The sequence below is a fragment of the Cebidichthys violaceus genome, unplaced genomic scaffold, assembly GCF_023349555.1.
Source record: "Cebidichthys violaceus isolate CVI_PGR_0920_01 unplaced genomic scaffold, fCebVio1.0.p SCAF_9, whole genome shotgun sequence".
NCBI lineage: Eukaryota > Metazoa > Chordata > Actinopteri > Perciformes > Stichaeidae > Cebidichthys > Cebidichthys violaceus.
In genome coordinates, this window is record NW_027176975.1 from 10,182,064 (window position 1) to 10,206,218 (window position 24,155).

The 24,155-nt window shown below is 41.8% G+C and overlaps 1 protein-coding gene across 3 annotated transcripts in view; it reads left to right on the forward strand.

Annotated features, from left to right (window-relative positions):
* The window catches only part of LOC137867186 (uncharacterized), a 288,647-nt gene that overhangs the window by 45,990 nt on the left and 218,502 nt on the right, over window positions 1-24,155 (forward strand). The window lies entirely within an intron of this gene.

Here is a 24,155-nt window from a genome sequence, read left to right on the forward strand (position 1 = left end):
ATCTTCTGTCATCGCCGTTGCCTCCCTGTGTTCATTTTTCAGTATAGGTCCAGAAAAGCTGCTCCACCTCCAGCTATCCCTCAGATTCAGTACTATACGATACTGGCTATTGTTGTAAAGAATCTGTAGGTTGGAACTGCCGGCTTCACCCCTAAGGCTCCGTTTCTCTTTACAGTCTGAAATGGAGTGGTAGGAGACTGCTGAGATCTGAGAAACACTATAGTCTGTTCTTTATTGGCCCAGTGATACGGTGTTGGGATTCTGCTCACACCTGTGAGCCCATTGTTCAGGCCCACTATGCCTTTTCACCTGAAACAGGCAAGACTAGACAAAGCTTCTATTTAAAGGTTTGATTGACATTATTTTAATGACACACCGTGGGGAACTATATGTCTGTGAACGGAAATGAAAGTTAAGCTATTTTTTTTCCCTCTCATGTCTCTGCCCCCTCTCTCTCCCCTCATTAGGACAATGACATTATCATTTTCTCTATCACTTTCTCTGAGTACTTGGGGGGATGTGTTTGTATGCAGATAGGACGGTCCCTCTTCAGTTCTCCATATCCTGCTATATATAAACAATTTGATAGGAATTAGCAGTCACTGGCTGTTAGCTGTGGTAGTATCAAGCCAGTACACTATACCATTTGATTCTTTGTTTCTAAGTAGGTTAACACCTCCTAGCTGAAAATGTACCACCCATTGTCTGTTTATTTCTACAAAACTAGGCAAAAAGCGACCACCGTGGGAGCATAAAAAAATAAACTCTGTTCCTAAGTGTGACACGTGTGCAGCTTGAGTTTGGCACGGCATCCATGTTCAGCCTGGCTGAGCACAACTTGTTTGAATGTCATATTTATCCCTGTGTTTTGTCAGAAAATTAACTTCCTGTGAGTTTGCGGCAGAGCCGAGCATATGGCCACAGCTCTCTAGAGATGACAGCCTAGCGGAGCGGGAGCTCGCCGGTGCCGCTGCCCTGCTCTGGCGGCAGATGCTCCGGGCTTCTCCGCGATTAAGTGGAGATCATCACTGTTTTCTTTGAGCACCGCTGTGCCTTGTACTCTGAAGTGTTCCGTTAATCACTGCCTGCCTCCCTGCCTTTTCCACGCAAGCTGCCAAAGCACTCATTAAGTTTGAATCTCCCTCTCACCCCTCGCGTGCTCACCAGCTCGATACATTGCGTTGCTGAATCTTAGCAGGCACCCTTTCTGCAGGAACACAATAGTTTGTTGTACCTGTTTGCTAGAGGGATCATAAAAGCCACACTGCTTTACGCACGCTTGTTTTCTGCTGTTAAACATTCATTTTTAAGGCATTGTGTTGATACTGTAAACTATGTCTTGCTCTTTGTGCCACTGAATGTGTTCTCTTGTCTGTGTATGCTGATGTAGTCTGTATTTGCACTAAGATGCTGCATTGTTTCCAGTACAGACCTCTGAGGGGAGTGAAGCTTGCATTTCTTTTTCCAATAGTGCCTCTTTCCTCTGCAGATTATTTGGAAACTGCTCGGCACTTTTACAGTTGTTTAACAGTACTACGTTATTGTCTATGTGTGTGTGTGTGTGTGTGTGTGTGTGTGTGTGTGTGTGTGTATATTGAGTTTATGGAATCAGAATGCAGGCATAATGTAAAACATAAATCTGGTCAAAGAGAAACAAATGTAGAAATCGAGTCTCTGTTAGCCCCCCCCCATCTCCTGTACATCTCCTACACAAGCAACCATCCATTGTTATTGTTAAACATTGTGACACGCTTTAACCCTGATTGATCTTGATCTCCGACACAAATAATAATGTGATTACGGGCTTTTCTCAGCTTTTCTCTTCACAGCAGTGGAAAATAACATTAGATATTTCTTTTCATGTTAATCGCCTTGGTTGGAAGTATACCTCTGTGCACCAATAGGCCTCAGTAATGCCTCTTTTCTTCTAAAAAAACCCATCCAAAATAACCTATTTGCAGCACACCCACACACACATTGCTTAGCTCTGTAACACCGTTATTCTGCACCCATCAAAGCCTAGCTTGCTTGTCCTGATGCAGCTATCATTCCCCCACAACAGCGGGATGGCATTACTGTGCTTTTGAAAGCATTTGCATGGCAAAGCAATTGCATGCACCTTGTAAATAAAGAAAATGATCCTGTTCATCGCAGGTTGGATTTCCTGGATAAAGCTGTGGGAAGTAGATCCCTACGCTATCATATCGATGTACAGACCCTGTTTCCTCATCGTAAAGTTTACTTTGCAATAATTGTCTGCTTCTTAATCTTGTCTGTCAGGCTGTCAGGCAGACACACAAAAACGTATGTGGCTCTCTCTGCAGCATTGGTTACTTGGCAGACACGCTGATTAGTGCCAGTTTGCCTCTTTTCAATATGTAGATACTGAGATAGAAAGCTGGCCCTATTCATTGAGTCCAAGTACCAAAATAGCAATTGCTGTTCTCAATCAACTATGAAGAAATTGGTTTGCATTGTTGGAAGAGGTTGATTAGTGACTTTTTGAAGAGGCTCTTGAAATTACTTTCAAATCAGGCCGAGTTGACAGACAGCTGGTTCTATATTGTTTTACAGTGTAAGGTCAGCAAAAAATAAGAATTTTATTTTTTGTCATAGTGCTGTCTGAATGCCATGCATTTGTACCTTCTGGGCCTGCATAATGTGAATCAATACAATAAACATTTATCTCATCTAGTCAGAATCAAATCTATTCAGAACCGTACAAATTGCCGCTGTGCTCTTTACAGGGTACAACTAATTTTTCGACAAAATAATTCCTTGTCAGGAGCAGCCAAGGGAGAAGGTGTCAGTTTGATACCACGAGTACACTAACGGCTGTGCGGGAGCATAAGTGTTCGCTGCGCTTCGGTGATGGTGCGTTTGATTTCGACACTGACCACCGGTGATGCCAACCCTGTAGTCCTCATCTGAGCTGCCTCTTGAGACGCGGACGTAGACGTCTCTCCTCCCCCCCCCCCCATCTCACTTCAGACTGTTTCTACTAAAAGAGAGAGAGGCTGAGAGAGAGGAAGAAAGTAAGTGAGAGGCTGCCAGACAATAAAGTCACTGTGTAGTGTATACAATTATCACTTGTCTATAGTTACACCACAGTTACAAGCTATGCAGTATGTGGGAACTCAGTGTGGGTGTACAGCGACCTAAACTACTATACCCATCTCCCCTAGGGGCACCTCAAAGGATGCTTGTTCCCTTCCTACTCTCAGGCCCTGGGCTCTGCTGAAAAAATGAGAGGCAAAGCAAGTGAGAAACAGGGAAGCGAGGCAACAAAGGAAGGTAGTCTCAGCTGGGTAGTAAGACTAACCTGCGCCTCTGGAGATCATGCGTCTTTTCAAAAGTACCAAGACAGACCCATCTTTCTGACTACTCACTCCTGCCTCTGGCTTGTTTAGGGTCACAGTGTTGAAGTAGTTCAGTATGATGACTTTTGCTGCACTTTGGAACTCACTATATATACGTCTGCACTTGAAATATGCATTATTTTCTCAGTGTGAATGAGGGAATATGGTGTTTGTGACCTTGTTTCAGTTTGAATCATATGCCCCACTGTTTCCTAATAGGCCCCGAGTGTATGTAATGCTGAAAGCACATTTATTACACATCAATAATTCTGTACATTTCCTTCTGGAAAACTAATTCTCATAATAGGATTTTGTCAATGTGATTTGAATAATGATCTCAAAACATCCCATTTTAGGCTACTTAACTAAATAGAATATTACTGATTGCAACACTTATCCATGGTTGCGGTTTCGGTAACCTTCTTTTCTGTTTCTTGCCAACAGCCAATTTTCTCTCAATTAAAGCATGATATTAGCACTCAGTAGGGCATAAACAGAAACAACCGTACACTACTGAATATCATGCCTTGATTATGAGCTTAAGAGTGAGTGTACAGATGGATCCAGTTTCTATACTCCTACTGGAGTGCTGGTGTTTTTAGGTGTGTGTGTCTGTGTCTGTGTGCGCGTGTGTGTCTGTAAGAGAAAGGGAGAGGGAATCACTGCCTGCATGTGCAAGAGTGTGTCTATATGTAACGCTTTGGCTGCTGGAAAAAGCTGGAAGTTATGAGCTCTATCCTGTTGAAACCTCTGGAAAGGGAGGGCAGGAGGAAAAGAAAGACAAAAGTCATAGGTATAGTGGGAAGAAAAGTGTATCATTACATTGAGAGCCAGTCAGTGGTGATGCCAGTTGGCCAAAGTTAGCAGGAAGCTGTCCTAGTAAATGGCAGCAGCTGCTCGCAGTTCGAGAGAGCATGTCCCAGTCAGAGGAGAAAAGCGATGGCATCTACATTAATACTACCTTAATGGCCCATCTGGCACTCCGTAGGGTCCCTGGCTGCGCCATCGACTCATAGGCGTTTGACAGGCAGTCTCCAGCGCACCAGACGCGCATGGCATGCCAAATGGCGGGGAGACGCCTCCGTGGCGCACAGATCTGTCAAACTCTCTCTGACGCTGTAGTCACACAGGCAAGGGAAGTTAAGGCAAGTTTTCACACGTGATTGGTTCTTGACATGGTTGGGGAGAGGGAGGGGGCAGGAGGAGAATGACTGGCTTGTCTATTTCTCTCTTCCGCACCCTCCTCAAATGCAAACTCACATATGTGCTCGCTCACAGGGCACACAAATAATCACACACACCTTCACACAAACTCTCCATGCTAAATGCTAAGTTGCCATGACCAGATTAAACCTCAATGAGAAAGCCAGGTTAAGATTAGCTAGTGGTGCATTCACTCTGCTCTGATGGCAAATGGAGATAAGGAATATTATTTTTGCTGCAAGTCACATTCTCTCTCAGTAAACAAATACTGGAACAAATTGCTTCATTGGAAGAAATTGTGGAAGGTCTTATCAAAACACCACAGGGGTTTCTGGCTATAATTGGCATAATTGGTTGACGGAGCAGGCTGCAGTCCATGATGTGGCACAGAGATGCACTTTATGGGAACTGAGTGATCATGTCTTTAGGTCTATAGATTGCCCTCTCAGATGTTTAAAGATTCTGGGCAAGAAGTGCATTACTTAATAGGCAAACAATGGATAATGTATGGTCCACCGGTATGTTGTATTGCTTGTATTTGCTTGTGTTGAAAAAAAGTCATAATTGGGTCACATTGTATATTTCCTTATGTCATGTCGAGCTTCATAGATATGTTCTTTCAATCAATTATACAGTAATTTAGATTATTCCTGATTTAAAATCAAACAGTTTCCTTGCTCGACTGAGGTTTATAACTAATACCATCCTGTGTACAGGGTGAAGGAGACACTATAGCCAGTTGTATTAGTGGCACAGTGAAGGTTTCTCCCAGAGCAGGCCACATTCTGCAGTACCCACCAGCACAGATCACAGTCCCAGAAGTCTGTATCAAACTACTGCTGGGAAACTATGCCTTCTTTCTGATGACAAAACTACACACACAAGTACAGCAAGAGTACTTTAAAACATTTGCTACCATTCTTTCTCTCACACTTTTTCTTAAGGACATTTTGAGAGATAGCAGCAGTTCAAAAATGGAACGGAAGGCTCTTTAGAAAATGCATTTCAAATGGCTTATCCAGTAGGTAGCCCCAGAGGACACCTCAGGGATAAACCTTGGCAAGAAAGGAAGATAGAGGGAAAAAAGTGAAATTGGAAAGAAGACACAGCCGTGACTAAAACAGTAGAAATATATAGAGAAAAGGTATCCTCTTAACCTGCCGACGCCTCTTCAGAGGAATCACAGCGCTCCATATCAGTATTCACTTTCTGAACATTCTGCTGTGTTCTGTGTTTATAGAAAAAGTCTAGATCCGCTGATGTCTCTTGCTCCAGACAGTCTGATATTTAGACAGCCTGTCCAGGTGATTTCCAAATGACTCACACCACTGTGAAACACTGTCCCAGTTTAGTGTTTCTGTTTCATGTTTGGTGTTGTTGGTGTGGCTGATGTTGTTCTTGCATTCAAATAAATCAGTGAAATGATGTGCTTGATAAAAAAAAGGGCTGCACTGTTTATTTTAAACTAAACTAAACAGATAACTAGTGAAATTAATGCCAGCTGGACAACAACTGCTAAGTTTTGTCTGCAGGAAGGCACAGGGAGGGAGAGATAGAAAGATGAGGGCTGAAAGGAAAGAGGAGAGAAAAAAAGAGGAATCAGCAAAACGTGTTTGCGGGGATTGAGAAGAGAGGAGAGCAAGAGGAACTCTTCAACTTTCACTCTCATTCCCAGATGTGTTGTAGGCAAGATGTAGCCTTTGAAGAGCTTGTGGCAAAATAGGCAAAATATGAATACACACACCCTCTCCACTTTCCCTCTTTCTCATATATTTCCCCCTTTCCTCTCTCTTTCTTTTGCTCCCCCTTTTAAACTCTCTCCACATCTCCCTCTCTTTATCTTTCTCCCTGGGCATCTCCGTTCCTTAGTGGCAAGCCCAGCTGGGGGGGTTTCTGTGGTACTGTGAGTGAACCTTCACCGTCTCCTTCGGCAGGCAGCTGTCCCTGCACAACACACAAACGCACACATTCTGCATTCACCCATGCCACTCCTGCTAACTATGATAGACTAAAAACATTTCCACATACTCACCCTTTTCATACACATTTACATGTGTGACCAGGTTTAAATGGATAATTTACAACTTAACAAAATAAACCTCTCTTGTTAATTGAAATCAGAGAGTTTGGAGATGAGTTTGTTTTCAGGAACCACCACTCTCTTATGTGTAATCTACTCTAAAGCCACTAGAGGGAGCTTATATTATTCTGTGGTCCCATATGCCAAAAATCGGTTTCATAGTACTGTTGCTCCAGCAAGGATGCACTATTTTCAAATGTCTTGTATTTTGTCCCTTAATGCCATTAACTGTCCTGCAGCTTCCTGTTTTTAACAATTTAGAGATCATAGCCGCTATAACCTAGACAAGAGACAAAAACATAAATTTGTATTTGGAGGTGCATTCCGTCAAACTAATACAATAATTGCTGTTTTAACACAGATATCCAGTAGTGTGAGTCCACGTGTGCATGGCAGAGGTGCTAATTCTACAGTTGCTCAGAAGCCTGAGCAGGGTGTGTAATGACAATAACAGAGAGCATGTCTGGGCGCGCTTTCAATCTGCTCCCCAAATGTAATGAGTCCGGGCAGAAGTCTGGTCATCCCAACTTGATCAAAAACGGGAGGAAATCTGCAAATGATTTATTATATCCTGTGGAGATTCATCAGTTACTCGTGTCAAAATGATGCTGAGCTGAAAATTAAATGGCATCTTTTGTCACCATTATTTTCCTAATTTAGACAGAAAGTGGGAGCTGGAAAGTCGGAACAGTAGAGGAAAATCTGTTTTATCTGGTTCAGTTTAGAGTATATTCCATTTTATTTGATCTCATTCCATCTGTTTACATTTGCTCTTTTCCTCAAAAATATTGAGTTATTGAGGCATTATTTGATTCATTGAGCGTGCCTATTACCTACGTACAGTCAAACACCCTTTTTTCTAGTTTATACACACTTTATGCATAGCCCATTCAAACCTCATGTGCATCGTTGCCCTCTGGCATTTCATCAAACTGCAGAAGACTAATGCCTTTGCCAGTTAATCATATTTTTCTGTCCCTGTCCCTCCCTAATAGGAGTAGGGTGACATGACAGCATCTGAACTATACTCCAGAGTCGTCTTGCCATAACGTTACACAATTTTCCTTCTTGCGTTACTCACACAGGCCTGGCCGATGGGATTTGCCGTAGTCTGCGCTTCTCCTCTCCTCCTGGCCTTTTCCTGTGACAGGGCTGCCGATGATACAGATCCGCTGTGACATTTTACATTGTGCTCCCTAATTGCAGCAGCTGATAGTGGGATAGCTCACCATACAGCTGCATATTTCCTCTTTTTTTCCACCCGTTGTCTTTTTTCTTCTTTTTTTTGAGGTTTTTTTGGAGGCCATCAGGTGTTTCTCCGTGCTGTGCAACTCTTTCTGCATCTGCATTTTTATTTATAACCGTTAATTTAACTGAAACCTTTAACAGAATCTCTTTTGTTAGTCATTTAAAATACTTACACAAGTGAACAAACACTTTGGGACAAAGTGTGTCTGTCCGTTCCTTCCTTTGCTCTGGTATTGTGTCTTCCAGTGTCTCCCACAGTCTGCAACTCCCAAACTGAAAGCCAGAATAAACCTGTGTGACAGATGCAGCTCTAATTATACAGTTGTTTTAAGGCTGTCAGGTTGCAGCGAAAAGGGAGCCAGCCATTTGGGAAAGTGAAGGAGGAGGGTATGGGAAGAGGGGGGTAGAGGGGGACAATTTGATGGACGGACATTGTAACACCAGCATCTGGTGATAGCTGCAGCTGCCGTATCGTTTTCCCACTGCCAGCTTGCCAGCTAAATAAATATTGCCACGATCTGTCTTGTACAAGCAAGTGTAAATTACTTTAACACGTCAATAACTAGTTTACAATGATGTTTTTTCCTGCCATTTCAGGATATATTGATTTCACATTGCTGTTAAATGGCATGAGCATTGTTTCCCTCACCCTGCACTTTGTTTTTCCACATAGACTCCCAAGGAACTTGGCAGGAACAGGCAATAGAAGGGGGAAAAAAATTAAATCTATTCATGCAGTTATTTTACCTTTGCACTCTCTCTAAATAGAAAATTCAGTTAATCATATTGCATATTGCCCCCTTTATGATAGCAGATGTCCCATATATGTGTCTGATAATGAGAGTAAGGGTCAGATTTGTCAATGTTTGTCTTTATGTGTTTTGTGCTGTTGTCTTTTTACACTGGTAATATGTAATGTGTTTGTATCTGTTTTTAGAGCCATGACACTTTAACTGTAGCGTTATATTTTCTACCTTTCTCATTTACTCATAACATTTTCTGAAACTAGTTTGTTTTTTGCTTTGAGTGGAGCTGATTTTATTTAGCGTACATAACAGACAGAAATATTTAGTGTCAATGTTACCATTTTCCATATTTCATGCTGTGTTTCAATATCTTCCTCACTAATAGAAAGACATAATTAGTCAAGGAAAGTGAGTCAGTAAGAAACAATGCCCACAATGTCCATTTCAACTGTGTGTGGTGCATTGCAACAGACAAAGAAACCAGAGAATGTACAGAATGTAAACGGCTCTGTATGAGGCTTCATGGCTGTTTTTTGTTTGGATATGCGTGAAGTGAAGTGGGGGCATGCACATGCGTGCACCCATGAAGCATCTCTGCAAGCGAGCTTACACTTATATTTTGTGCGTCTATTTTCATTCATATGGGTTCCTCCTCGCACGGACAGATGTTGGGAAACCCACAAAATCAGAGCTGAAGCCGCACTATAATCACCGCGATTTTAATCAAGCTCTCGCGTTGTGACCCACTTATTTTCTCACAGTGCTGATTGCACTGCAGTGCAGTGACGACTAGCATTACAAAACTGCAGCCTGTGATTAACCTTCACATCATATACATGTCCCCTAACCAGCATACAGCGAATCCTAATCCCCAAATTACACCCACTTGGACTGGAAAAACTCTCCCTTTGTCAAATTTGAACATTTTCCTCCCTCACCCTCCCATCTTCATATGATACAATGATGATCCTGCTTTGCGCATATTTAGGTATGTCTGAGTGTGTAATACTCAACTGACTATTTCAGTCAGACAGAATAATCTTTTTGTGCAACCATGTAGGCACACTCTGTGACCTACCTTTTTTTCTCTTCAAGTTAAACTTATCCATAAAATAAGATACAAATAAACACACACACACACACACACACACACACACACACACACACACACACACACACACACACACACACACACACACACACACACACACACACTCTGTTAAGGCTTTTGTGAGAAAAGGGAAATATTCCAACCTTCTTAGCCATTTTCACCAGCATTATAATTTTCACATCAGTAATAATAAAGCAGATTGATTATTCATTCGCATGCTTCAACACCAATTAATTGTGTGGCCAGGACACTCCAGCTTGGGGTCAGCAGGGTTCTCTCTCATTTACACAAAGATGCACCAACAGACACGTGCGCGTGCACATACACACACACACACACACACACACACACACACACACACACACACACACACACACACACACACACACATTCAGAATACTCTCTTTCTTTCTCTCCCTCACAGATGCTCTCACTATGCCTTCTCTAAGGGCCCCCAAAACATGCCCAGACTAGAATTTGCCAAAATATCCTTTCTCCTATCAAACACACACTGTGCCCCATTGCAGTCCCATCTCACTTATTCCTTCAACATCTCAATTAATACCCCTTAGGAGGCCTGGCGCCCCGCAGGGCCACAGAGACTCACTGTGGTGGGGGATTCTCCCTGTCAGTGTTCACCACAGATGCTGTAGTGCAGTTGTTTTAAACCATGTCACTAAACTATAACTTAACTCCATCTAAGTCCAAAATAACACCAACAGATTAAACACATTGATTCAAGAGCAGTCGGTATTATCATGTGTGTGTATGTGCCTGTGTTTGTGTCATTGCATTTGAAAGTTAGTCCAGCTCATCCTTCTTTTGAGTATGCAAGGGCTTTGATCTTCAGTGCTTGTGTTAAAGGTTCCAAACACACCATACATTGGTGTTTATGAAATGCATGTATTTGTGATTTCCTTTGATAACTTGGAAGTTTAAAGAAAACTGTGCTGCTTAAGGCAGAGGGCTTTTGTATTCAATCAATATGATGGCTGTACAACCTATACAATGCCTGTAGATCTGCAACAGTCTCTGTCCCCTGTGTCTCTCCTCTCGCCCTGCCTGGTCCTCCTGTTCAGTAGCTAATGGATCGTTGTGGTTTCCAGGGTCTGCTCCAGAAATGTTCTCCTGCAGAGATGTCCTAAGAAGTGCCCTCAGCCGGTCCCTCCGTCTGCCATTAGGCTTCTCCACACTTTTTATCCCTAGACCTCCGAGACCTCAAACTGCCAAATGAGTTGAATTATGGCCAGTTATGTGGAGTGGACTCGGCGTCACGGGGGAGAGGCCTGAGTCAGTGGAACTAACCACACTCCTGACCATTAAAAGGCAGCCTGACACTAGCTCTTCATCTTTCCCCTGCTCTCAAAGGCAAGCACTGCAAACCCATGTCCCCCAGAGGAGAGACACAGTACAGCAAACCAACCAATGAGCCAGGCAGCTAGCCAGCCAGTCTGTCAGGCAGGCAGGAAAGCAACCAAAGCGCCCATCTCCTCCATAGTCTAGCTCCCACATCATTACAATTGTTAAGCTTTTCCTGGACCCTTTTTGTTTTTAGGTGTTCACATATTTTTGCCTTACATTTTTGCCCTATATATTCACCTGTTTCTCATCTGTCTCTCCCCTCGATGTTCTTCAATCACCTTCCCTGTAATCTTTCCTTTTTTTCCCTTTGCCCTTCAGCTAAGTGGGCGGGGTTGCCGGGTTATAACCACACAAGGTTAATTGCAACAGCTAAAACAAGCATGGAGGCCAGGGCCACAGCTACTGTATAAAGGAGAACATCTAAGTCTTGCAAACCCTCACAAATCCACTCACAACAGCTACAGTCACACGGATGCTGATCGCGGCGGCCTAGGAGACCACAGTTTGCATCCCTCCCAGACAGACACAGGAGACACATGCACACACATACCCACACTTGAACACATACACACTCACACTGCACTGAATTTGATCTGTCACAATAACAGGGGCATCATGACATGATGGATACAGCCCTTTTTCCCCCCTTTTCTCTCCCCTGTTCTGCCTCTCTCTGGTAATCTTGATGCAGTGTGTAATGTTTGCTGTTGCCGGCGGCTGGAATTGAATGAGTGATACAACCAGAGGTGCTGGGATTACTGTGGGCAGAATTGATGCTATCTGTCCAATGATGTGTTATTTTGTGGAAGTGAGGCAACAAACCGGAGAGAGAAATGGTCGCAGCACTCTGTATGATTTTACAGTTTAAGTGGTGAAAGACAAATAGAATAACAGTGATGTGCTAGCAGGGGTTGTAAATGGTTGAATAATTTTCCTCGATTTCAACATTCATTTATCTTTTCTACAGTCTTTTGCAGGGCTTCACATGGCAGCTTGAATGCTATTTATCCCTCTAGTCTACTCACAATTGCAGCATCAGCTAGCTCAGCGCCCATCTTTAGAGGTGAGACAGGTGGCGTCCAGTCTCTAGTCCTCTAATAGGGTCGGCTCAGAAAAAGGTCAGAGGTAAACTAATGACACCTGCAGTAGAGGCTGAGGCTGAGCAGGGGCTGGGCTTGTGGGAATAAAAGTGTGCTGCTTTTAGACTTAGCAGGCTGTGCCTGGGTCAGGCACCGACCATTGAAAAGACTAAATTCAGCTCTTTCTGCCAGTTTGGGGCACAAGCTGCAGGTCTTGGGCTATTGTTGTGGGGTCAGGTTAAAGCCGTCCAGATTGCTAGAGCAGCTGACAACCATTCATCACAAATACAACAACAGTTCAGCACTGTATAGCTATAGAGTTCTGCTTAGGCAGGTTAAAGTCAAAAGTTTTCACTTTTCACAGTTGCTCATGCATTTAATGGTGATATTGGTTTGGATTTGTACATTGAAGGAGGTCATTCTAAAAATGCACATTGTTGTTGTGTCGGTCTCTTTTTTTTTTTTTACTGCAATGGGGAACTTTGGTAGGCACCAATTTAGTCCGATGCATTAATCACAGTAGTCTCTTTTTGTCCTGTGACTTTTCAACAAACTTCTTTTTTCTGTGTCTAGTTGTGTCTAGTCAGGTATAACTAATTCATTTGGTCACTATTTTGAGTTTTGCCTAAAGCTCACTTTTGGCATCTTTTACACATTGATTCATTCTATTTTACAAATATTTCAGCTATTGTAGGCAACATCTTACTGTTCCTTTACAAAGCACCTTCTCAGGATTACACACTTCTTACTAACTTGCTTTTGATATACAGAAGCCAATTTGCAACTACTCTCTCTTCTGTCACTCACTTGAATTTACAGTATGTGTTTATGTGTAATTATTGTATGTTTTTTGGCTGGCAGAGAAAGACTGCTGTTGGCTTTGAAGGAAAAATGAAATAAGAAGGGCTATTTTTCTCCCTCCTGTAAACAGCTGGCAGCATCCCATGCTTGCACAATTAATGGGCATCTAATTGGCAATAATCATTTTTACTTAAGCAAATTTAAAATAGGCAGTTGCCCCTGGAACAAACAGCTGTTGGTGGAACCTTCTGGCAACATAGCGTGGATGTTTGAGGATATGGCTGATCAATGCTTACAGGAGGTGGTCCATACATGAACACTCACTTAATGTTGGCACACACTTGCACAAGCTTTTCTATTTCAATCCATCAACAGTGCTGGAGGATTTACTGTATGTTGCCTTCAGGTTTTTTTTATGCATAAATTAAACTGCACTGCACTTATATACTGTATTACCACATATGTTGTGCTTGAATTGAACTGTGTTGTAACATAGTTCCCATTGTTGGTTCCTCTAATTATTTGTATGTAACAATAACTGTTTACAACCCAAATTGCCTTCTGTGCCATTTAGTCAAACAAAACCAAAGTTGTATAATAAGGTGTTCTGTCTCTGATTGTTCACCCTGGTGACACTGATGGGACACTGACGTCTCTGGTTATTATATTATATTATATTATATTATATTATATTATATTATATTATATTATATTATATTATGTTATATTATATTATATTATATTATATTATATTATATTATGTCATATTATATTATATTATGTTATATTATATTATAATGTAGATTCACTACTAACATCTTCGCCTTCCTCATATTTAAAATAGCATATAAAGTGTAAAACCATGCCAAGGTACCTCTATGGTGCTTCTACTTTCTTGTAGCTAATTTATGTCAAGTCATCCACAGTACTTGAGACACATAATGAACCACATTGTTTTTTTTTGTATCCTGGAATTTTGTAAACGTGCCATATCATTTTAACTCAGAGGAAGTAATCCTTGAGCATTTTGAGTATGTGGTGTCGGAAGAAAGTTACAAGAGGAACCGTTAAAGAGAGGAGTATGTGTATATGTTCTTCAGTTAGAAGGGCAGTATGTAAGAGTTAGTTAAAGAGAGGCAGTATTGTATTTTTACTATGATGATTTCTCTATGGTGTCAACGACTTTTCAGCCATAGTGTTTTTAACATACTTGTTGAATCCTCTTTTGGCAGCTTTTAAGGTCAGACCACTGCAATGTGAATCTATTGAGTTGTGATTTCATTTAACTGAAAGCAATCCCGCCATGGTCATGAATCAATAATAAAATCCTATGAAGAAGTACAGCACTGGCAGGAAGGACAGACCCTTGCGGCTGGCAGACAAGCAGGCAGTGAGCAATGAATTAAACACAAAATTCGGCTTTGCCATATAACTCATCTGACCGGGAGTTACTCAGACTGAAAGCCTTATAGAACGTGAAGAAAAAAAAGGGAAACTGTGGTTCATTTGATAAAGGTACAGTGAAAGTCTCTTTCACATTGGCTTCGGGACTTCTAATATTATAACACATTATTTTACATGATGAAGTCTCTTCTGGTTTAAGCCAGGAGCCCCTTTTAAGCCCTTTGATGAAAGGTGGAATGAGTGAGAGTAAAAGGGAGAGAATGAGTGTGTAGGATGCTGAAAAGTCAAACAACTTGATTGTGAGAATAGAATGGATTAAAGGCATTGTTTGAGCTGAAAGAGGAGGTACCTTCCACACCGCTGGCTGCCATCTTATCTTGCCGCCCCAACAGTGGTCTAATCTGTTGGTCGAGTATACGCCTTCAAGTAATTTCAATCTGTCAGACAGACAATGGAGCTGCCACCTAGTTGCTCATCATGGATTACTGTACTGCACATCCTGTCCCGCCCCTACACAGACCCCTGACAAAGGACTTAATTGAATATCCGTCCGTGGCTAATTTGTGTTTGTTCCTTGTGGGAATATGTCTAAGCATAAGCCATACAAAAATACATACAGACTTGTTTTCACATGCATGCTCTTTACAGTAAGTGCATGCAACTGTACATAAACAACCCCACAAAGCTGTGTGCACATACCCCCTATAGGAATTTATTTTGAGGCTGTTTGTTCATTTACTCTGATGTTGAAATTGCTTCCAATCCTTATGGCTAAACTGTAAACAAATTGAATAGACTGGATTCAATTAACTCTGTCTAACCTAACATATAATTACATAAAAGCACAGAGTGAGGAGTGGGAGATAATGTAGGTTTTTTACCCTTGAACCGTAACCCTACTTTTTCCATTTGTTTATCAAATTAATTTAAGCCAGTAGATTTGTTATGCTTGGGCTTAAATACATATAATCACCCCCATTTTAGCTTTAAATTACACTTGTGCTTAAACTAATTAATCCTCAATGTTTATCATGCATAAACATTGATGGCTTTGCATTATACATCTACATTGTTTATCAACAATTATTTATTTATTGCCATCACAATTTCCTCATTGTCCAAAGACACATCTTAGGACACGTCCTTGTTTTTAGAGATTGGGGTATGACATTGAATGACTTTGGTATTAATGATGGTACACTGAAGCGCTATTTCACTGTGAATTGGTGGAATTTAAAAAAATATAAAAACAAATGAATAATGAAAGTGAAAATAAATAAATTCCACATGATTGTGTTTAAAAAAATGATAAAATAATAAAAAAATTAAAAAAATTCTCAGAATCTAGAATTTGACTAGTGAAGATCCACGCTATCGATGTTTTCTAAACTGAGGAGAATGTCTGTCTGTCCAGGTCCTCTGAGGTGACAGCTGTGCTTCATCTCATACAATGATGTGTTAAACAAAACACTGCCCACATGTTTGCCTTAAACTAAGTAGCCCTTAACTGCTTGGACAGACAGCAGGCTGTTGCACTTTATGTATTTGTTTATTTTCAAGATAAGGGGCCTCTTTTATGGATAAGCAGCTGACGCTCCCGCTCTGTCAAGCTGGGACAGGCTGAGGGAAGATAAAATAGAGTCTGTTAATCTGGTGCTGGTGAGCAGAGAGAGCGATGTTATTGACCTACGCTGGCAGCAATGTGTTTCAATTATACACCGCCATCCATTTGTCAGGCAAGCGGAGCGATGGGGGGGGACACGGAGTTCAGGCCTGGGTTAGAGTCATTCTCCATCACTTATGATGTGTCTTTGGAAAGCACTTTAATTGAATTACCCAATTTATTCTTCAAGCAACAATGCCCTGGTCCAGACCCATGACGTGAGACAATTAGATACAAGTTTAAAATCAGGCAGTTTGCATACTTCATCTTTTCATGGTGTACACAGGGAAGGAGACAGCTAACTTATGGTGACTTTCTTCCCCTCTTCATCCTGAATGAATTCTATTAATGTGAGTGGTGCGACTCTATCATGACAATTTTCTTTGACACCTTCTTGATGCGAGTGCTTGACGTACAGCTTCATGAAACCTATAATATGGTAAGTGCTGCCTGTGTGTTGCTACCCACCCATGTGCACCATGTGTATGCATTCTGTAGGACTGCAACTGGTAATTTGTCAGCACAAAACTCCCAATGGTTTTGCTAAGTGGGCAATTGAGACTATAATGTATAGTACTGTATAATCAACTTAAAGATAACTTCATCTGATGTACAGGCAGTGTACCCTTGACCAATGCTGAAACATTTCTAAATCATACATTCAATCATAGCCAACATAGAAATGGCAGCTTCTCAGTTGCACATCCCCATGTCTACATCTGTCTTTTTACTGTAGCTAGAAAAATGCTGCATGTGCAACGCTCATAGTCAAAACTAAGGTGCATGAGTTTTTCTCCTTTGTTTACCGATCTTCCAAGCAGATTTTCTTGAATATTTTCCCTGATATTTGCAAATTGCAAGTGGTTGAGTGTGATTAATTCTAATCAAGTTCAATTTATTCTGCTAGAGCAGCTGGAAGAGGCCTAAGTGTTGCCTGCGTTCTGTCTGTGAGCTGTCTGACAAGATGGCCTGGCAGTCGATCACCTCAGCCCCAGTTCCAGGTGTAGGGAAGGTGCTTGTGTCAGATGCACACTGGCCTACTTGCACTCTGGCCCTCACACCTGGCCGTTCACCAAACTCTGATTGTCAGTTCATCTATTTTCACCAAGACAACAAGTCTCACTGTCTGCACAGACTATCTGTGTCTAATCAACAGTGTTGCTCTTCCAGTATCTCCACAGCTCATCTTGTTAAGGGCGAAAGAATCGTGGATAAAAATGTGCTCTCTATAAGCATGTAATGTACACCAATTATGTTAATTAGCAGTGTTGCAGATGGCCCAGTGTTGATTGCAGCTTTAGGATCAGAAGAGGCTGTCTGAAATTTGAATGTGGGAGTCACGTGACACTCATTACTGCGTAACCTCAACCAAAAATCCCTTTGTCACTCGTCATCCATCTGTGCTGACTGTCTTTGACAGATAAGACTATATGCAGAACTCTATGCAGCTGAAGAGTTGCACAACACGCAACAGAGAAACACTATCCCTAGTTTTTAATTGGCAGTTCCCTCGTTAAGATGAATTTGGGTGTGTTCTCAAGACAACGAGTAACATGAGCAATAAGTCATCTGAAATGGCAGTGATTGGGAGATAGAGAGAATGAAACAAGGATAATGTCCTATTACAGGATCATACTGTCATTTACAAAGTAATCACACAATAAATACACAATAATTGCTGACTAATGATAGTAAATAGAATCATTGAGACGTGTGCTTTTTATTTATTTTTTTGTGTGTGATTTTGACAGTCTACCTCATCGGGATATACATAGTTATCCACTCCCAGCATGCTGGCTCCAGGGGCAGGAGAAGCCACTCCAAATGCCAGTCCTCTATGGGAACTGTGACATTCGAAGTGTGCCAAGGTGTGCCGTGTGTTGGAAATGCATGTGCATTCAGCTGTAAATTCATCATCATCATCAGCCATGATGCTCTTTGTTCCGGCTATTGAGGCGAGTCAGTTTATCCCCCGTCTTCTGTCAGACCATGCTGAAGTGAACCCATGCTGATGTCCAAATGAATGGAGTCCTTTCATAAAGGCAGGGCCATTGAACTCTGGAGACAGAATATTGCCTTAAGTCCTGCAACCTTTGTGGCAGGGGGTTCCTGCCAGGCATGATTCCTGTTTAGTGAATAAGTGGGGTAATTATGGTGCGGTTGGGGCTGTGCAGCAAATGTCACCAGCAGATAAACAGTGGGAGCAACCCTTCCGTAAAGGCCTGATTTATCCACCCTGGACCTCCTGTAGCCTGCAGATGAATTAGGAGCACTTGGGTGTAAAAAACAAACTAGCTTCTCTTGATTTCACTGGGGTTCAAGGATGCATATAATTGGAGAAACAGTAGTTAGCAGATAAGGCCCCATGTTAAACCTTACTTAGTCACACACCACATCTCTCATGGTCTAAAAGGCAGGTGCTTGTTTGATCTGTGGACAGTGCGTGAATAATACGCAATAACATTGCAGATATTTAAATATTTCATGTTGAATTCAAGTTGCTTTAATAGCTGCAACACAAATGTAATGTTGCATTTCTATTCCTGAACTACTAATGGAAACGACAGGTCTAAATAACCCCTTACATTTATGGTTTTATGTGTTGCTGAATGTGAATCTTAAACTTCTCCATTCCAAGTCACCTCCTCTGTATCGCTGATTGGTGGATGAAACCACCTCCATTGCAATCCATTAAAGAGTGCCCACTCACGCGTGACTGCAGGGCAGCCTTTATAACATCATGAGCCTGGGGAAATGGGAGAGCCAGCCAGCGTCATTCCATTACCTGCTGAAATGGATGCCCCTGTATCTCCTCCTTGATTAGCTTTGTCTCGAATAACAATGATAGCTTTAAGTGTGTCTAATTGAGGCCGGGCTCGCCCTCCCTCTCTGTGTGAAAGTGCTTACTCATTTTGTCTGTCCTTTTAATAATTACATTATCATTTTACGCCCCTGCCGGTTCCTTGGGAAGTGGGCTGGCGCTTTTTTTGAAGTGAAAGCTCATTATTGGAGCTGAATTATGTGCAGTTTATTGATCCCCATGGTGGATTATGGTGCTCTAAGTTAGTCTAGACAGAATAGTTAGCCAGATGACAGATAGGAAACATAGAGGCCCCAGGGGAAAGATCCCTGGGCTCAGTAAGCAATTAATGCCTGCCAGGTAATGGAATTTAAGTTTACACTAAATCCACCAATGCCTTGACATTTGAAGTGCCTTATAAAAAAACATTAGCCTAATGAGACGGTCGAGAGCAGGAGAGGCATTCTTTTACACAATGTTTCTCTCTCTCACACTTTTCCTTTTGTTTTTTCTTCTTCAACTTCTTGACTCATCCTGTGCAAGCACACGAATGCCCCTCAATTACTACCCTATTCTGATTCTCTAATTATTTAATACTAAAAATTCACATTGGGAGAATAGTGCATGGTGGTACTTTTTGGATTTGTGTTTTCCTCTCTTGATTGGCCTGCTGCACGTTTGATTGATTGGCTTTAGTTGGGTCCATTTTCCAGACAGGCTTTGCTAATCTCCATCTTAGGCTACGTGAGGGTGTTTGTGTGATAAACTGCACAATGAGTGGAGGAAAGGCCAAAGTGCTGAGTAAGAAGCCAAGCAGGGCATTCATCTCTATAAAGGCGAGGATGGATAAGGATAAGGCTATCCATCATTATCTTGATGAACATGCCACGTTACCAAAGGCATTGCCTCCCTCCACCCAGGGCCAGTTCTCCGGTGGACTTGTGAGGATCTCAGTCACATGAGGAGTAAAGAGGTTGAGCGTGTGTGTTTAGACATCTGAGTAAGGGCGAGGTATTATTAAAAAAAAAATTGATACTGATACACCAAGACTACACCAAGACGTTTCTTTTTTTATATTTACAAGCTTGTTTTTAAAAAAAACCCTATATTTTCATAAAAACATATAGAGGAAACATCCATACAAGAACTGCCTTAAGAAAATAGTCTAAGATTGGCAAACATTTTCAATAAGTGGTCAGGTGCTATCTTATTGAGGGTAAAGTAAAGTAAACAAGATCACAAATCTGGCCAGACATTCAGAGTCAGCTTGACAGATTTCAATACTTGGTGCTAGAGGCACATTTTGTTTTGGATCAGAAAAGTACTAAGTTTCAATATCAAGCGCTAGTCTGGGAGTCTGAAAAGAGAGTTCGTCAGTTACTTTTTTACAAAGTGTATTTACCTCTCAATAAAATCCATGTCCTTCCCCCATAGCTGAAAAAAAATAAATCACATCCATGCGTTGGTGAGGACACACAGGCAGACACTTTATTAGGGCAGACTGCCAGTTGCTGGACTAAACTTTAAAGTATGGCCTTAATGAAAAATACTGGATAGCGAGGCAGCGCGCTGCACCTGTTAAAACAGCCTTGTACATCCTGGGAGTGAGACAGGGAGCCAACAACTTTACCCCGTAATAAGGCCAATATCTAGCTGAAAGCCTTTCTGTGCCTTTTGTGTGGTTTACCGTGTCCTTGGCTCATAAGCCTTGATAATGTTAGTAAATACATACAGAGGCATGGATAAACTGGGCTGTAATCCACACCACCTCTAGATGGAAGAGGAACGGAGCGATACAGGGATGAGGGGAGGAGAGAGAAGCGGCTGATTAGACTGGTTTTACTGCTCCTCTGCCGACCTACAAAACACAGCAGCCCTGACCTTGCATAGCAGAGCCCTTATATATCTAATGATCTCTGAGTACCTTAATGATACAATGTGTTCTCTCTCCCACTCTTTCCCCTCCATTTTCCTTATCCTTCTTTCATGCTTTTCTCTCCCTATTCTCTCTCTTTTAGCACACGCTTGTGCACATGCACACTAGTCCACACGCAGACAAAGTACACAGCCTTGAAAAACCCAGTCAGCAGTTTGGGCTAGGAGTCTAGCAAATGAGCTGTCCTATTGAAATAGAAAGGAGAGTGCTCTGTGCTGCAGAAAATGCTGCTATGGCAAGCCTTACAGAAGAGAGACGTAGGGAAAATTACTTGTTCGGACAAAGAAACATGAGAATGTCCTTTCACTACAAATGTACCAATTTACATTTAGACGGAGCAGATTACATCCATTTATTCCATATTTTATTTCATTTTTACCCTTTTTTTTTTTACCACAACTATATCTCATCTCATTATCATTGATAAAACACCACTAAGTGGTGTAAGTGCTGTAAGAGAGAGAAAAAAAAGTCCAATTCAAAAAAATGCAATTTCTCTCATTGAATCAGCGTTCTTTCCTCTCCTCCTTGGTACTCCATTGGTTTGAACACTCTCACAGTGTGGTTGGACTCCAGCAGTTTAATGGCGGCTTTTATACAGCTCAGCTCCATTGCATCAAATGAACCTAACCAACCATAGTATCTTCTTACATTCTTAAAGTGGGGTGTGTAATAGTGTCCCATCCTACCAACAGAAGTGTATCTTTAGATATGTTGGGTCTTGGCTGGTTGATCGGACTCACTTAGTTTGATACATCACAATCTGCAGCTTTATAAAAAAGAAGATATTTCTTAAGTTTTCATTAAGCTTTTGAGTTCCCAGACCATTTTGTCAATGTGTAGAAAACCGCTTCCACTGGCTTAAGTCATTCATTCTTACGTCTAATTCCCTCTCTTTGACCACTTAAACCATAAACCTCCATTTGGTCCTGGTATTCCCCCTTCTCACTCTATCCACCCATAGTAATTAAGTTTCGATTCAGCTCTGAATAGGAATGTTAAGATGGAGGGTTATCACTGGGGTTCTGGAGCCTCACCCAATGAAACACCTATAGTGACCTCTCTGATTTACCCAACAGGGGTCCCCCCACCCCCCCTTGATATCCCTCTCCCCTTCATGGCCGTCTTGTTGTGTGGTCTCCTCTCTTCAGTTCTCTCATTTCTCCCTGCGTAAAGGCCTGGTAGGTGGGTGGCAGGGGAGGAGTGGGGTGGTTGAAGAGAAAGCCTTCTGTCCCTGGATGAGTGCGTGTGGATAAGAAGTTGTTTGAATTCATAATTGTGCTCTTGTGAAGGGGGAGATTTGTAAAGCAAGGCTGGGTTCATTGTGTGGCAGTGCGAGTCCGGTGGAGGGTGTGAGCTGCTCAAAGCTAATGTAATCTACGCTATTAGAGAGGGTTAATTAGCTGCTGAACTGGAGCCTGAAGAGCAGGCAGAGAGGGAGAGACACAGAGAGTGAGACCGAGAGAGAGAGATGGAGGGCGGGCAGTAGGGATAGAGAGGTCTTCAGGGAGTCATTAGAGACTGCTTGTTGTAATACAGCCACACAGTCAATAAGGCTACACCTCTGAGGAGTAGAAGAAAGGCAAAGACAGACATGGAGGGAAAGAGTTTCACACCATGAAAAATATCTGGATGGCAGCACCTCTGCAGCACATTTTGATAAACAAGAGATCAATTGTATGGCTTTATCTTACGTTGTGTGAGCGGTATTTGACCCCCAAAATGTGTTGAAAATGGATCAGTAATCCATATAGATATACACAAATTAACACAGTATCACCGCAGTTTTTCCACAGTATAAACATAGTTTGATGATTATTTACTTTTACAACCAATCCCAGATGACATAGAAATGTCTCATTTTTGGTTTCAAAACCAAATACAAAAAAGCAATCTTCTTTTTTTCTTTTCTATTAAAAATGTATTTGAAAAACTCAACAGCAATGTTTCTTTCCAGAAATCATTACCCGTTCACTCAAGATAATCCACAGCCCAGTTTTATTTAGGAACTATTTTCCATCTACCGAACTACAATCACCAACCGCATCACCGCGCAGAAGGAAGCATGCATCTATATCCGATACCTTTCGCTCACCTAGCAGAACTGAACTTGCTAATGTTACAGCTCAACTGAGTAGGAGTTTACACCTCACGCTGTGATGAACATGAGCCTCTCGTGCATAAGTAGATGCACGCTTCCTTATAAAATATGTATTTTTGATTTTGGATGTGAACTGTCGTTTTAATCAAAGTATTGATTTCTTGAATATGGTATGAAACTCTATGACTAAATCATCACAAACATTGCTTTGAATAACAAACAACTGTAGTAAGAGAAAAAAACCTGTTTTGACCTGCTTTTTTCTTTCTTGATCTTGTTAATTGTTTGTATTGTAGTGCACATAAGGATAATATCTATTCATCGTGTATGTCTTATTTATCATACTTACCTGCCACTGTTCTGCTGCAAAAAGGCCTACTTTCTGCTCAGTGTTTTCTTATCCTTTACTGTGTCATGCAGGTGGAAATCCTCGGCTTGAAGTAGCTCCAGTGAAGCTCTGCTGGCCCCTGCTAGCAAACTATTTGTATCTATCACTGTGTCCTCTAGTAGTCCATCCTATGCTGCCATGGGTCTCATGTCGCTCTGAGCAAAACTTCACTTAAGATGGGTAGTTAGTGCCTGCTCCCTTGGCATTTTAATGCAGATTAATTACTTTCCCTGGGCCAAGCAATCCATTTTTGTGTGTTTGTGGATGTTTTTAGCTTTTCTTGACCTTGGGGTGAAGACAGAGAGAAAGGAAAAAGAGAGGGGAATAAAAAAAAACCTCCACAGTAGAGTTATACCCTCAATTTAATAGCCGAGTGAGGTGTTTCTCCAGCATCATCAGATCAATGGAGAGTAAATAGCCCACACTTCTTGTTTCACAGTGCAGTATTGATCTTTTCCTCAGCCTCGGCTTCCCTTTCCCCGGGATCTCGTGTCTTTCAACCCCTGGGACTGTGCTGATTGCCATAGATTGGACAAGCTAACAAGCGCATGATGAGGAACCAGGCTTTCTTTTCTCCTCATAGGCTGTTTCATTTTTTTCTTTGTGGCACTGGCATGAACACACACAGACAGACAAACAGACAGACAAACACACAGGGACTTAAAACATCAGATCTACACTGCTCAGCACCATAAAGGAGTATGCTGCTTCTTTCTTGTTCCCTCTGTTGTTCACGTTGTTCTGTCTTCATCTACACTGAGAGGATCTACTGTAGCTGTGCCTGTCTTTGGGATGTTAGCCAGGCTGATGGAGTATACCAACCTAACTACAGAGCTACTCAGAGATACAGTGTGTTTCTTCACCTCACTGGGAA